We start from the raw sequence: 12,271 nt of genomic DNA on the forward strand, positions 1-12,271 counted from the left end.
CCCGCCCCCCCCACAGTGCTAATGTAAGGACTTACCTTAAATGATGTTTCTTTATCCGATCATCTTCTTTTTTTACTGTCCTTTTCAGCTGTCCCTCCAGCGCTGGTGCGTGTCTCCGATCCAGCGCTGACTCCTCTGTCCTCTTCTCTCATGTCCCACGGTCACTGCATGCGGGTGCACGCTACTCCATAGACTTACCTTGTCTCTCTCCTCGTCTCCCGGCCGAACATCTGAACTGCGCAGATCCTTTGCGGCCGCCCGAGAAATTTTCAGATGTTCGGACGGGAGCGTGTGGCGGAGACACAGGTAAGTATTAACCTGTTGAAAAAGTTTTGTTTTTTTTAAATCATTTTGCATATATCTACTGCTTGCTGGCCTTATATAGTGTACACTGAGTGGCCAGATTATGATGACCACCCCATCAGTACTTCGTTGGGCCGCCTCGTGACTCCGCGAGATGATGAAAGGTGATGCGAGGAATCTGACACTGCACTGTTGCCCTTCTGTTGTCTTGTACCAGTCTTGACATTGCATTTGTAAATTCAGATCCCGAATGCCACTCGGGTCTGGGAGCCATATACATATATTACTTAGGCTGAGGTTCCCAGACCCGTATGGCATTCGGGATCCCAATTGCATTTGTAAATTCGGTTACCGTATGCCATTCGGGTCTAGGAGCCTCAGCTTTAGTATTTTATATGTATATACTGTATATGGCTGCCATGTTGCCGTAACGAAAATGTTCAGACCCATTCGGATGCATTAAACCGAAAAGCACATCTGATTGGCCAGAAAAGTCACATGTCCGATTCAGTTTAGTTTTTGAACGAAATTCGGATGGGGTCCGAAATTCGGAAAACGAAAGTCAGATTCGGATGCATTGGTCCAAATTTTGACTCGGAACGAAACGAATCGCACATGTCTACTCAATGCAAAGGCTCCCGGGAATGTGAATCTATGGCAGGAGGTAAGTCAGCGGATGATAATGCCAGCAACAGCAGCAGAAACAGATGAATAATAATTAGGGTTGCACAGATACTTTTCGAGTACCAGTACCGATACTTGGCATTTTCATGAGAACTAGCAGGGTTGCAGCGGTTGCAGCTGGGACCGGGCTCTGGCACTCCACCACTGTCCTGAAATCATTAGTCTGTATTGTTTTAGAAAAACTGTCACATGACAATAAACAAAAATGTATCAGTACTCGTACTTGTAAGTACTCGGCAAGTATCAGTACTCGTACTCGCAAAACTGGTATCTGTGCATCCCTTTATTTATATTTATAAAAACAAAATCGTACATTAAAACAGAGATTTAGTCTTGGAGCTCAAAAGTATCGGTACATGTACTGTACTTGGTATCTGTGCAACCCTAATAATAATAATGATATGGTTCTACCGATGATGCTGGCAATGATCACTTACTGACCTAATGGCAGGATCAGTCTCTGGAATTGAGGCCGAATATTGCAACAAAAGTTGGTTTTGTTATTTTATTTCTTAATGTAATTATTTTTGGTTTTAATTTCTGCTTTTAGCTTCAGCAGCTGCTTGAAAAAAGTGAGACGGTTTTTACTGATGTTTGATACATTGTTGAATTTTCTTGTTACTTCATTCCAGTGTCACGGTATGCACGGGGTACAGAGAGAAACCTTCTTCAGAAGAGGTTTTAGTTGTTGCGCAGTCATCCCTGTCCTCTGTCTCAGTGTACCTTGTACAGGAGCCAGATAGCTGTGCTGATCATAGGTGCAACAGTGACATCTTGTGGTAGGTTTGTATTATAACAACGCAGTGCAAACGTTTTGCTCCATCGGGTTATGCCAAACCTCCTGGAGGCAAAAGCGGGTTTGAGCAGAGGTCTGTGACTTTGTGCTATGGATGTCAATAATTTAGCTTCATGTCTTCTGCAGACTTTCAGGAAAAATAATAAAATGTGTTTTCTCTGATTCAGCCGTCCCTGACACCATATCCCTTTATTTGAAGCTGAGTGTGGCATGAGCTGTGAATGAGCAGAGTGTGGCATGAGCTGTGAATGAGCAGAGTGTGGCATGAGCTGTAAATAAGCTGAGTGTGGCATGAGCTGTGAATGAGTGGAGTGTGGCATGAGCTGTAAATAAGCTGAGTGTGGCATGAGCTGTGAATGAGTGGAGTGTGGCATGAGCTGTAAATAAGCTGAGTGTGGCATGAGCTGTGAATGAGCAGAGTGTGGCATAAGCTGTAAATGAGCTGAATGTTGCATGAATTGAGTGAATGAGCTGAGTGTGGCATGGGCAGAGAATGAGCTGAGTGTGATATCAGCCGTGAATGAACCAAGTGTAGCATGAGCTTAGTGTAGCATGAGCTGAGTGTAGCATGAGCTGTGAATGAGCTGAGTGTAGCATGAGCTGTGAATGAGCTGAGTGTAGCATGAGATGTGAATGAGCTTAGTGTAGCATGAGCTGTGAATGAGCTGAGTGTGACATCAGCCGTGAATGAACCGAGTGTGGCATGAGCTGTAATTGAGCTGAGTGTGGCATGAGCTGAATGTGGCATGAGCTGTGAATGAGCTTAGTGTAGCATGAGCTTAGTGTGGCATGAGCTTAGTGTGGCATGAGCTGTAAATGAGCTGAGTGTGACATGAGCTGTAATTGAGATGAGTGTGGCATGAGCTGTAATTGAGCTGAATGTGGCATGAGCTGTAATTGAGCTGAATGTGGCATGAGCTTAGTGTAGCATGAGATGTGAATGAGCTTAGTGTAGCATGAGATGTGAATGAGCTTAGTGTAGCATGAGATGTGAATGAGCTGAGTGTGGCATGAGATGTGAATGAGCTTAGTGTGGCATGAGATGTGAATGAGCTGAGTGTGGCATGAGATGTGAATGAGCTGAGTGTGGCATGAGCTGTAATTGAGCTGAATGTGGCATGAGCTGTGAATGAGCTTAGTGTGGCATGAGATGTGAATGAGCTTAGTGTGGCATGAGATGTGAATGAGCTGAGTGTTGCATGAGCTGTGAATGAGCTTAGTGTGGCATGAGTGTGGCATGAGCTTAGTGTAGCATGAGCTGTAATTGAGCTGAGTGTGGCATGAGCTGAATGTGGCATGAGCTGTGAATGAGCTGAGTGTGACATTAGCCGTGATTGAACTGTGTGTGGCATGTGCCCTGAATTAGCTGAGTGTGGCATGAGCTGTGAATGAATGGGGTGTGGCATAGGCTGTGAATCAGCTGAGTGTGGCAAGGACGTGTTGCAAATGCAGCACAAATATTAAAAATATGAATGCATACAGGCACAACGCGTGTTCCCGGAATGCTATGGTGTAAATCTGGCCTCAGGGGTCTATGTATACAGAACTCGTATCAATGGTTGCATTTATATGCTCATTCCCTCCATCATTCACTTAAATTGTAACATTGTATCTTGTTACTAACATGTATTTATTTCCTGTAACCCTCAGCTCTATCCAGTGGCCAGAATGTGGTATTTTCCTCATTCACTCTTTTCTTTATGGATAAACCCATCAAAGATCATTGGTACCATGGTAACGGATTTTCATGGATGTCTCTCTTTTGGTAGACTGAAGAGGAAGAACTTATCTGCCATTGTGTTTTTCTATACATAGGAGTGAATTTGAGGCGAGTGGAGGCTGTCCGCCTTGCAAAGTGAATGTTAGTGAATCAGGTGAAGCTGTGCTCCCTTTGAATGCTCAGTCATGTGCAGGAAATTAAAAAAAAAAATGGATATTTGCTAGCATGCAATTGGGTGTTGCAAAGTCAACAGCCTCGACTTAGGGTTTCCACCCAACCGGTTTTCACCCGGACAGTCTGGTTTTGGAGTCTTATGTCCAGGTGTCCAGCCAGCGGGCACAAGACACTCAGTGGCGACACCGGCACTTTTCTGACAGAAGCGGCTGCTGAGGTCCTCGGCAAGCGCAATCTCGGACAGCTGCATCGGCCTGAAACCGGATCATCCTCTGAGCTGCGGGCACCCTGTGCCTGTTTACAAGCACCTGCAGCTCAGAGGAAGATCCGTGTTTCAGGCAGATGCGGGGCCACCCAAGAGGTCGCTTGCTGGAGACCTCGGCAGCGTCCTCTTTCTCCTGCTCCGGCTCCCTGCGAACCCCTGGTGAGACACCATAGCCCAGACAGCCCTGAGAGCCCGCACAGCCCACCTGAGAGCCCGCACAGCCCACCTGAGAGCCCGCACAGCCCACCTGGGAGCCCGCACAGCCCACCTGGGAGCCCGCACAGCCCACCTGGGAGCCCGCACAGGCTCTCCTGGCTGCCTCTCCTCGCTCTCTCCTCTAGTTTCTCAAAAAAAAATTGCCGTGCACGGCACTTGAGTGTTCTAGTTTCACCTGAAGAAAAGGTGGCAAACCTACCTCTACTCCTTTAGTAAATCAACCCCTAAACTAAATATATACATACATAAATTCATGAATGATAACATAGAGGATAAATAATAATAATAATAACTAATCTCTCCTCTTCTCTCTCACTTTCTTCTCACTCTCTCACTCCCACTCTGGAAAGGTTACGCCAGACCAATAAATTGACCATTTTTTTGTTCTATTAAATATTTACATTGCGCGGCAGTTATCCTAACCAGCCCATCGCAAGCTTTTATTTTCCCCTCCTGTCTATACAAATTCCATCAGGCATGGAAAGAAACCAACACGGTGAGACAATGCAGGTCCGCCGAGGTCGGAGGTACTGCGGCGGGGAGCGGGTCCCGGATAGGTGGGTGGCAGGTTTATATCACAAATACATCTGATTATAAATAGAAGCTTATTCATTGGCAGGCAGAATATAGAGGCCGGGTCCGGTGTCATCCGGATTTTATTGTTGCGCTTAAAGGAAATATGTAACAATAACAACAATGAAAAGATAAATCACCAAATACATGTGACACGTTTTATGTCGCAGAAGAATGTCCGCTGCCGAATGTTACTCCCTTCATTACAGCTCCGCCTTCCCCAGACCGCAAAATATGGGGGAGTCGGGAGGAAGTCACCCTAAAAAGAGCCCATCCTCCGCTCTGACATGATGCCTGTTGTTGGTGCTGCTGATGTGGATCTTGGAGAGATAATAGAGAAGGAAATAAAGTAAATTTACAAGTCCCCATGAACAAATTTCTTGGCCCTGGCTGAGATGATGTCATTAGTTTGCTGCAGGCAGGAGGAAGCATTTCTTTAGTCTCTCCTTCCCCAGTGATCAGTCTGCTGCAGGCAGGAGGAAGCATTTCCTCATTCTCCTCTCCTCCAAGGATCATTGTGCTGCAGGTAGGAGGAAGTATTTCCTCACTCTCCCCTTACCCCGTGATCATTCTGCTGCAGGCAGGAGGAAGCAGTTCCTTAGTCTGCCCTCCCCCAGTGATCAGTCTGCTGCAGGCAGGAGGAAGTATTTCCTCAGTCTCCGCTCCCGCAGTGACCAGTCGCCAACATTTCAAGTTTGTAGCAAGTCACAAGGCGAGGATTTAAATGATCGTGTCATCTCAGAGTAGGAATCTGAGCCCAGGATGTAGATGGTGACCCTGAACAACTCCTCCAGACTGGCGGCCAGCCATAAAGGAATCTTGATATTTGCATAACTCCTCCCAAGAGCCAGCCCACTGCATCATCTAGGAACGCCCACTCCTCCAGACTGGCATGCTACCATCAAGGTATTTTGATATTTGCATAACTCCTCCCACTACCTGCATCACATCTGAGGGCTCAAGAGAGGAGTACCAAGGCAGAGTGCTGTGATGTTTTCAGGAAGCTATGTACAGCACCCTGCCAGCCCCTCCCACCAGCCATGATCTGCCTGCATTGCATAGAGAAGTATAGAGACCCAATGCTGACATCCTTTCATTAGCATGTTGATGAGGGGGATGGAAGGAACCAGGGAAGGCAAAATATAAGCTTTAAATTCACCAAACAGTTGCCATGTCTTCCTTTCATCGATCAATAAAACAATTTCAGCATCGCCCATAGTGCCTAGGGGCAGCAAGGTGTGGCACTTGGCCTGGCCGGGTGCTCTGGGTCAGAGCCGGATAGGTGGCCTCTTCTGCCGCCATTGAATCCTGGAATGAACAATGCGATATTAAACGAAGGCTTGAACTTTGCTTAATATTTAATGCCCCTTGATTGGTCTCCTCATATCCCTTTTGGCCCCTCTGTGAGGTGAAAGCCTCCAGACATAAGCGACGCTTATCCAATTCATCCTTCAGGCTTTAGCTGTGATCTTCCCACTTTTATTAAAAAGCAGGCGGGGCTTCCTATATCTTCCTGTGAAAGTTCATTAAAGGATACTTTTATAAATTACAAGCTTATCCTGTTTATGAACCGTGAAGTTTCCTTTGGAAGCGAGTCTCGTTTCTGGGGTCGGTGCTGCCAAATCCCCGAACTGAGTCACAGGTATTCATATAAACGGAATTTTAAAATATGCGGGCGCAGCACAAATGCCGTGAAAACGCTGCAATTCACACCCTCCAGGGTTAATTTATTAAAGGGGCATGACCCCTCAGGGTTCCCCAGGATCCTTGTGCAGAGGAAGTGTCCAGACAGAAGGATATCAGTGACTTGGACAGATATAAGAGCCCACTCAAGGGCCCATGTGAAGGTACCGTAAGGAAGGATTGGCATTCACCAGGAAACCAACTCGGGTGCAAGCTCATGCACAGTCTGTTACGTGCAGTCCCAGGTATAAGATAATAGGCAAAGGTGCTTTAGTTGGCACTTGTGCATGAAAATGTGGCGTGCTTGTTGGCAAACTTGGCACCAGTCTACCTATTTAAACCACCATGGACCGTGAGCTAATTGCTGACTGGTCTTCAGCTCATTCCAGTTATCTCCATGACCTGACCTGCCACTCCAGAAAGACGATCCTGACTGGACTTCAACCACGCTTGACCCCAACTGATTTGGTCCCTCGCCTCTGCTTCTCTGTGTATGACCACGGCTTGTGACCTTGACCCTGACCTCCATTACCGATTTGGCACTGTTTCGTCCAGACGTTGCCAACCTTGGCTTGTGCTCTCGGCTTGGTGTCTCTTGCCTGTTCCAGCACTCTACCAACCTTGGCCTGTGATCGGGGCGTATCTGCCACGAGGCAAACAACTTTCACTGGGCGGCAGTTTTCAGAAGTTAGGCAGCCGGGCAGAGGAGGTGGCGGCGGCGCAGTAGTCGGAAGACACAGAGGAGTCGAAAGGAGGCAGAGGAGGTGGCAAGGAGGCGGCGATGTAGGAGGCAGAAGAGGCAGAGGAGGCAGAGCAGCAGGAGGGGGCGGGGCGTGGCCGAGGCAACAACGCAACGTCGGATCAGGAAGGTGGCGGGGTCAGGGTGCCATCACGCTGTAGGAAGCCGGGTCCCCGAAGAGCCGCCTGGCTGTGGAGGATGCTGGGTCCTGCAGCACCACTCCAGCGGTGGGGGAGGCCGGAGACCAAGCAGCAGGTAAGAGGATCACACTGCTGCTAAAGGGACCCTGCAGAGTCCTTCTATCTAACCCTCCTCTCCTGAAATACTCTGCTCTGCTGGAGGACTCTGCTCCTTCCTCTATAACTCTCCTCTCCTGAAATACTCTGCTCTGCTGGAGGACTCTGCTCCTTCTTCTATCTTCTTCTCCTCTCTTGCAATACTCTGCTCTGCTGGAGGACTCTGCTCCTTCTTCTATCTTCTTCTCCTCTCTTGCAATACTCTGCTCTGCTGGAGGACTCTGCTCCTTCCTCTGTCTGCTCCCTCTTATATGACTGTCCTGTAGACATGTCGTTGTCCACAACTAGGCCTCAGTATATGGCTATATCAGCAAACCTGTACGCTCCAGTGAATTTAGGATGGAGTGCGCCAACCTAAAGACAATTCAGTCTTTTGTGGTTTGAAGCCCATTGTGGTTAAATGTCAATGAATTCATGGGGGTTATTTTTATATCTTTTTGAGATGGTCCAAATAAAATTTTCCTCGTATTCCCGGGGGGTCACTGCAGCATGGTGAACGCATCTCACAGAGGATAAATACAGTTTGAGATTCCATACGCACCATATAAAATAAAGGTCTATAAACCGTGAGAGCCAGCGCAATGAAACACAAACAGGCCGTTTATTAAGAGCCTGCGAACGCGGCGACAGTTATTGGTTTTTTTTTGTTTTAATTAGGAGTAATTCTTCAATAAACTCCCCATCTCCCCTCACTCTGTACTCATCGGAGTCACAGCTAATTGGTTGCACATGGCCGCCGAGACCGAAGATTTACAATATTGGAGCAGATGTGGAACCAGGAGAGCGGCCCACAGTACATACGATAACCTGTGAGGTATATTTATCTTGGAAGATAAGAAAACCGTGAAATTAACTTTTACCCTCGCGGCTGTTTTACTGCGACTTCTTGGCGGTGGGTTAAATAGAGACCGATGGGGACTGGCAGATACGGACAGTTGTGTCTTTTATGTTCTCTAGATGTTTTTTTTTTTTTACTGGAGATATCTCAGCTGTCTAAAAACATTAACCCGTTACCCGCTGAAGATTGATGAAGATTAAATATATTTTAAAAAGGTTGCTACCCCTGGGGGGGCCACTGGGGTAGGCAGGGTACCCTTCCTCCCTTTGTTCCCCCCCTTTCCTTCTACTTTCGTACTTACCTTTCTCCTTTTCTGTTACCTTCTCTCTCAACTGTTCCTCTTCTACGAATCCTGGTGGACTACCACCCAACCGCCATATTGAACCAAAGATAGTTGCACAGCGAGGAGTGGTTGGGTCAGGCTAACTGATTAGTAACAGCTTTGGTGTTAGCAACCGGGACCGAGATGTTTTATTATACCATTGTGACTTGTACCATATCGACTTGATTGTAATTTTGTTACTTGTTACGATATACACACTTTTACTTGAAGAAAGTTCAGAGGGCTGCCTGCGTGCAGCTTTATGCATACCGTATCTGTATCACCATATGTTTTTTTGCACAATAAACATAGATTACAAACAAAAAAAAAGAAAGCCGGCTCCATGCTCCCTTGGCACTGCCAGTCAGAGGGAGATCTTCCTCTGACCGGAAGTTCCGGTATCGGTGGTAAGTATCGGAGTACTTAGGCGAGTATGAGTACTCGGCCAATTACTCAGTATTGGCACTGATACCGAAACTAGTATTGGTGCATCTCTATCACAAAGGTGTTCAATATGGCTGAGGTCAGGGCTCTATGCAGGACACTGAGCTACTATAGACCAGACTGGTCAAACCATGTCTTTATGGAGCTAGCTTTGCTCACAGGGGCCCAGTCATGCTGCAACACGAAAGGGCCTTCTCCACACCGTTACCACAAGGTTGTAAGCCAACAATCATCCAAAATGTCTTTGTTTGCCAATACCCTTCACTGGAGATACCTGAGGAACTCATTTGAAGTTCCACGTGTTTTTGGCTGCATAATTTATTATACTGGAATGTTATCTCTGACTATTACTGGACAATAGGTAGACATGTGTAATAACATTGTGCAGGAGCAACACATTCTATAAAACCCTACTGAGCACCTTGGGATGAATTTGGAACATTAATTGTGAGCCCGTTCTTCTCATCCAACATCAATACCTGACCTCACAAATGGGCACAAATTCCCACAGACACACACCAAAACCTTGAGGAAAGCCTTCCCAAAAGAGTAGGGGCTGTTATAGCCACAAAGGGGGCCAACTTCATATTAATGCCCATGGTTCTGGAATGGAATATCCAAGAAGCTGATATAGGTGTGATAGTCAGGTGTCCATAAGCTTTAGTGTAGGAAAGAGCATAGACTGAACCCCCTGTGCTTCATCCTGCACTCAGATATTGAATATTGTGCTGTATACATGTTCTTCTTCTTATAGAGATCAAATCATTAAGCACAGGTTGGGTTCTTGAACTCCCTCCCACACTTGTTATTGCACCTTGTACATCACTTATGAGCAAAAGCAGTTCCAGTATAGTGATTACATTATACCACACAGTGCTCCAATCACACTCAGTGACAGAGTTTTCAGTCATTTGTTTAAAGGAATGAGTGCAGACTATGTTATTGTGCTTCCTCTTGAACTCAGTTATTGAACATTGTGTCATATAGACGCAGGACAGCACTACCAGTATATTGTCTGACCCACGGAGTCTTGTCTAGTCTTAGTCTGTTCCCTCTTGCACTCAGTTATTGGATAAAGTATTCCACACACATGCATACCACTACAACAGTTCTGGTACATACAGGGCTGGACCAAGGGGAAGGCAGAAGAGGTGACCGGCATGAGTGCTTCAGCGGGAGGGGGGTGCAAAAAAGGGCAGGACCTGAAACCTTCGCTGCTAAAGCAGTTCACAGCTCATGGTGGGGCGCACTTTGGCCTTTTTGCCTTGGGAGCTGCATTACATATATATATATATTATGAGTGGTATAATCAGTGTTGTCTTCCTGAGATCAGTGGTCACTTTGATATGCTAGAAAATGGCTGAATGGCTGTACACACAGGTGGTGCTTTGATAACGTCAGAGGCAGTGTTGATTGGGGAAAAGAACTTAATATATATATACAGGTAGCGCTCACCCCCCAAAGGAGCCACTGGAATAACCCGGGTCATTACTAGTTGTCTAGAGGTTTTGGGCTTCAGCTGCACCATTAGCATTTAACTGCCCTCTTCTAGTGCCCACTGAGCTGATATCCACTCCTGAAGAACTTTTATTAACATCTTCTCAATGGGTAGAGGGGGTATAAGGTTCCTAGACATCCAGGGTAGTACAGACATAGACTCCAGAATCACCAGCAGAACATTTTTAACATCTTAGTGTAGATCCATTCATAGCACAACGGATAGGAATTTGGGTAGCAGATGAGCACAGATCCTTAACAGAAGAGGCACCAGATTTGCTTCTGAGGTCCACTATGTTCCAGGCACCGCCAGCAGCCATCAGCTTCCCTGGTTCTCCTCCTCTGACAACAGCACAGGCCTACACTAGTACTTGAGGCCCAAGGAAGCACTTCTCGCACTCCAGCATCCCCAGGCATCAGGCCTAGCCCGGGGGGTAGACTGGAGAGCACTCCAACCTGGACAAATCCATGGCTGGCACACGACTGAGCACATGGCAATTCCCTCCAGTATATGTAGCCTATCCCAGCATGCAACACTGGTTGGGAGAGAGACCCAGTCATTGGCTGGTGAACTGCACATACACTCACAGTGTGGTTGAGTTGTGGTTGAGTTTTTGACGTGTTTCGCTACTGGCTTCCTCAAGATACTAGAGGTATTCTATGGACATGGAAAAAAACAATAATGAGTACACTCATATAACATCCATTACATTAGATTACAGAGATAAATTTATATAGTGGGATGCAGATGGATCGCCCTAACACAAAGGAAGAAGAGGTCCTCCTGCATGTAGGGACCACAGGGGAACACGCATAGAGGTGTCCAGCCATCTTGTAGAAGCAGGCCGCCAAGCCCATGAGGTCCCAGCATGTAACAGGTTAGCAGATGGTTAAGCAGCACCCACCGCTGGCTGTCAGTCGCTGTCTTATTACAGCTCGGCAGAGCGTATATAATGAAAGTTCACATACTTTTAATAAAATTTAATCCTGTGAGGCTGCGGCCCGGCTCTGTGTTTGTTATTGTCTGCTCGTGCTGCATGCAGCTCACAGATGTCTGAGCGCGCCGGCAAAGCCAAAATCACAGCGAGCTTTAATAGAGTCTTAATTCTCTCCCTGGAAGATTCCAAAGTAGTCAGAACTAGTCATTGCTCCATCAGTGATCATCAACATCGACTGCGATAATACAGATCTGCTCAGCACCAATGACTATTGTACTGTATATGAGCCATGATATCAGATTATTAAGGGTTCCCCATGGCATGGCCAGAGACCCCTCTACATACAATCTATGGCCAACCATGTCCTTGTCTCCACCAACGAGACCTCAGGAATGTGCCAGTTGAAATGATAGAGCAAAATATTAGCCAAACTTTGAAGTATACAATTAAAATATAGATATGGGAAACGTTGTATCTCCAAAAGTATTTAATAGTGTCAAGCCAGTCTATTGCCTCTCAGGTCACTGGCAGGACTCAACGTCCGGAGGACTCTGTTCCTTCCTCTATAACTCTCCTCTCCTGAAATACTCTGCTCTGCTGGAGGACTCTGCTCCTTCCTCTATAACTCTCCTCTCCTGAAATACTCTGCTCTGCTGGAGGACTCTGCTCCTTCCTCTATAACTCTCCTCTCCTGAAATACTCTGCTCCTTCCTCTATAACTCTCCTCTACTGAAATACTCTGCTGGAGGACTCTGCTCCTTCCTCTATAACTCTCCTCTTCTG

Source organism: Nanorana parkeri, unplaced genomic scaffold (genome assembly GCF_000935625.1).
Source record: "Nanorana parkeri isolate BGI_ZX_2015 unplaced genomic scaffold, ASM93562v1 scaffold47, whole genome shotgun sequence".
NCBI classification, from domain to species: domain Eukaryota; kingdom Metazoa; phylum Chordata; class Amphibia; order Anura; family Dicroglossidae; genus Nanorana; species Nanorana parkeri.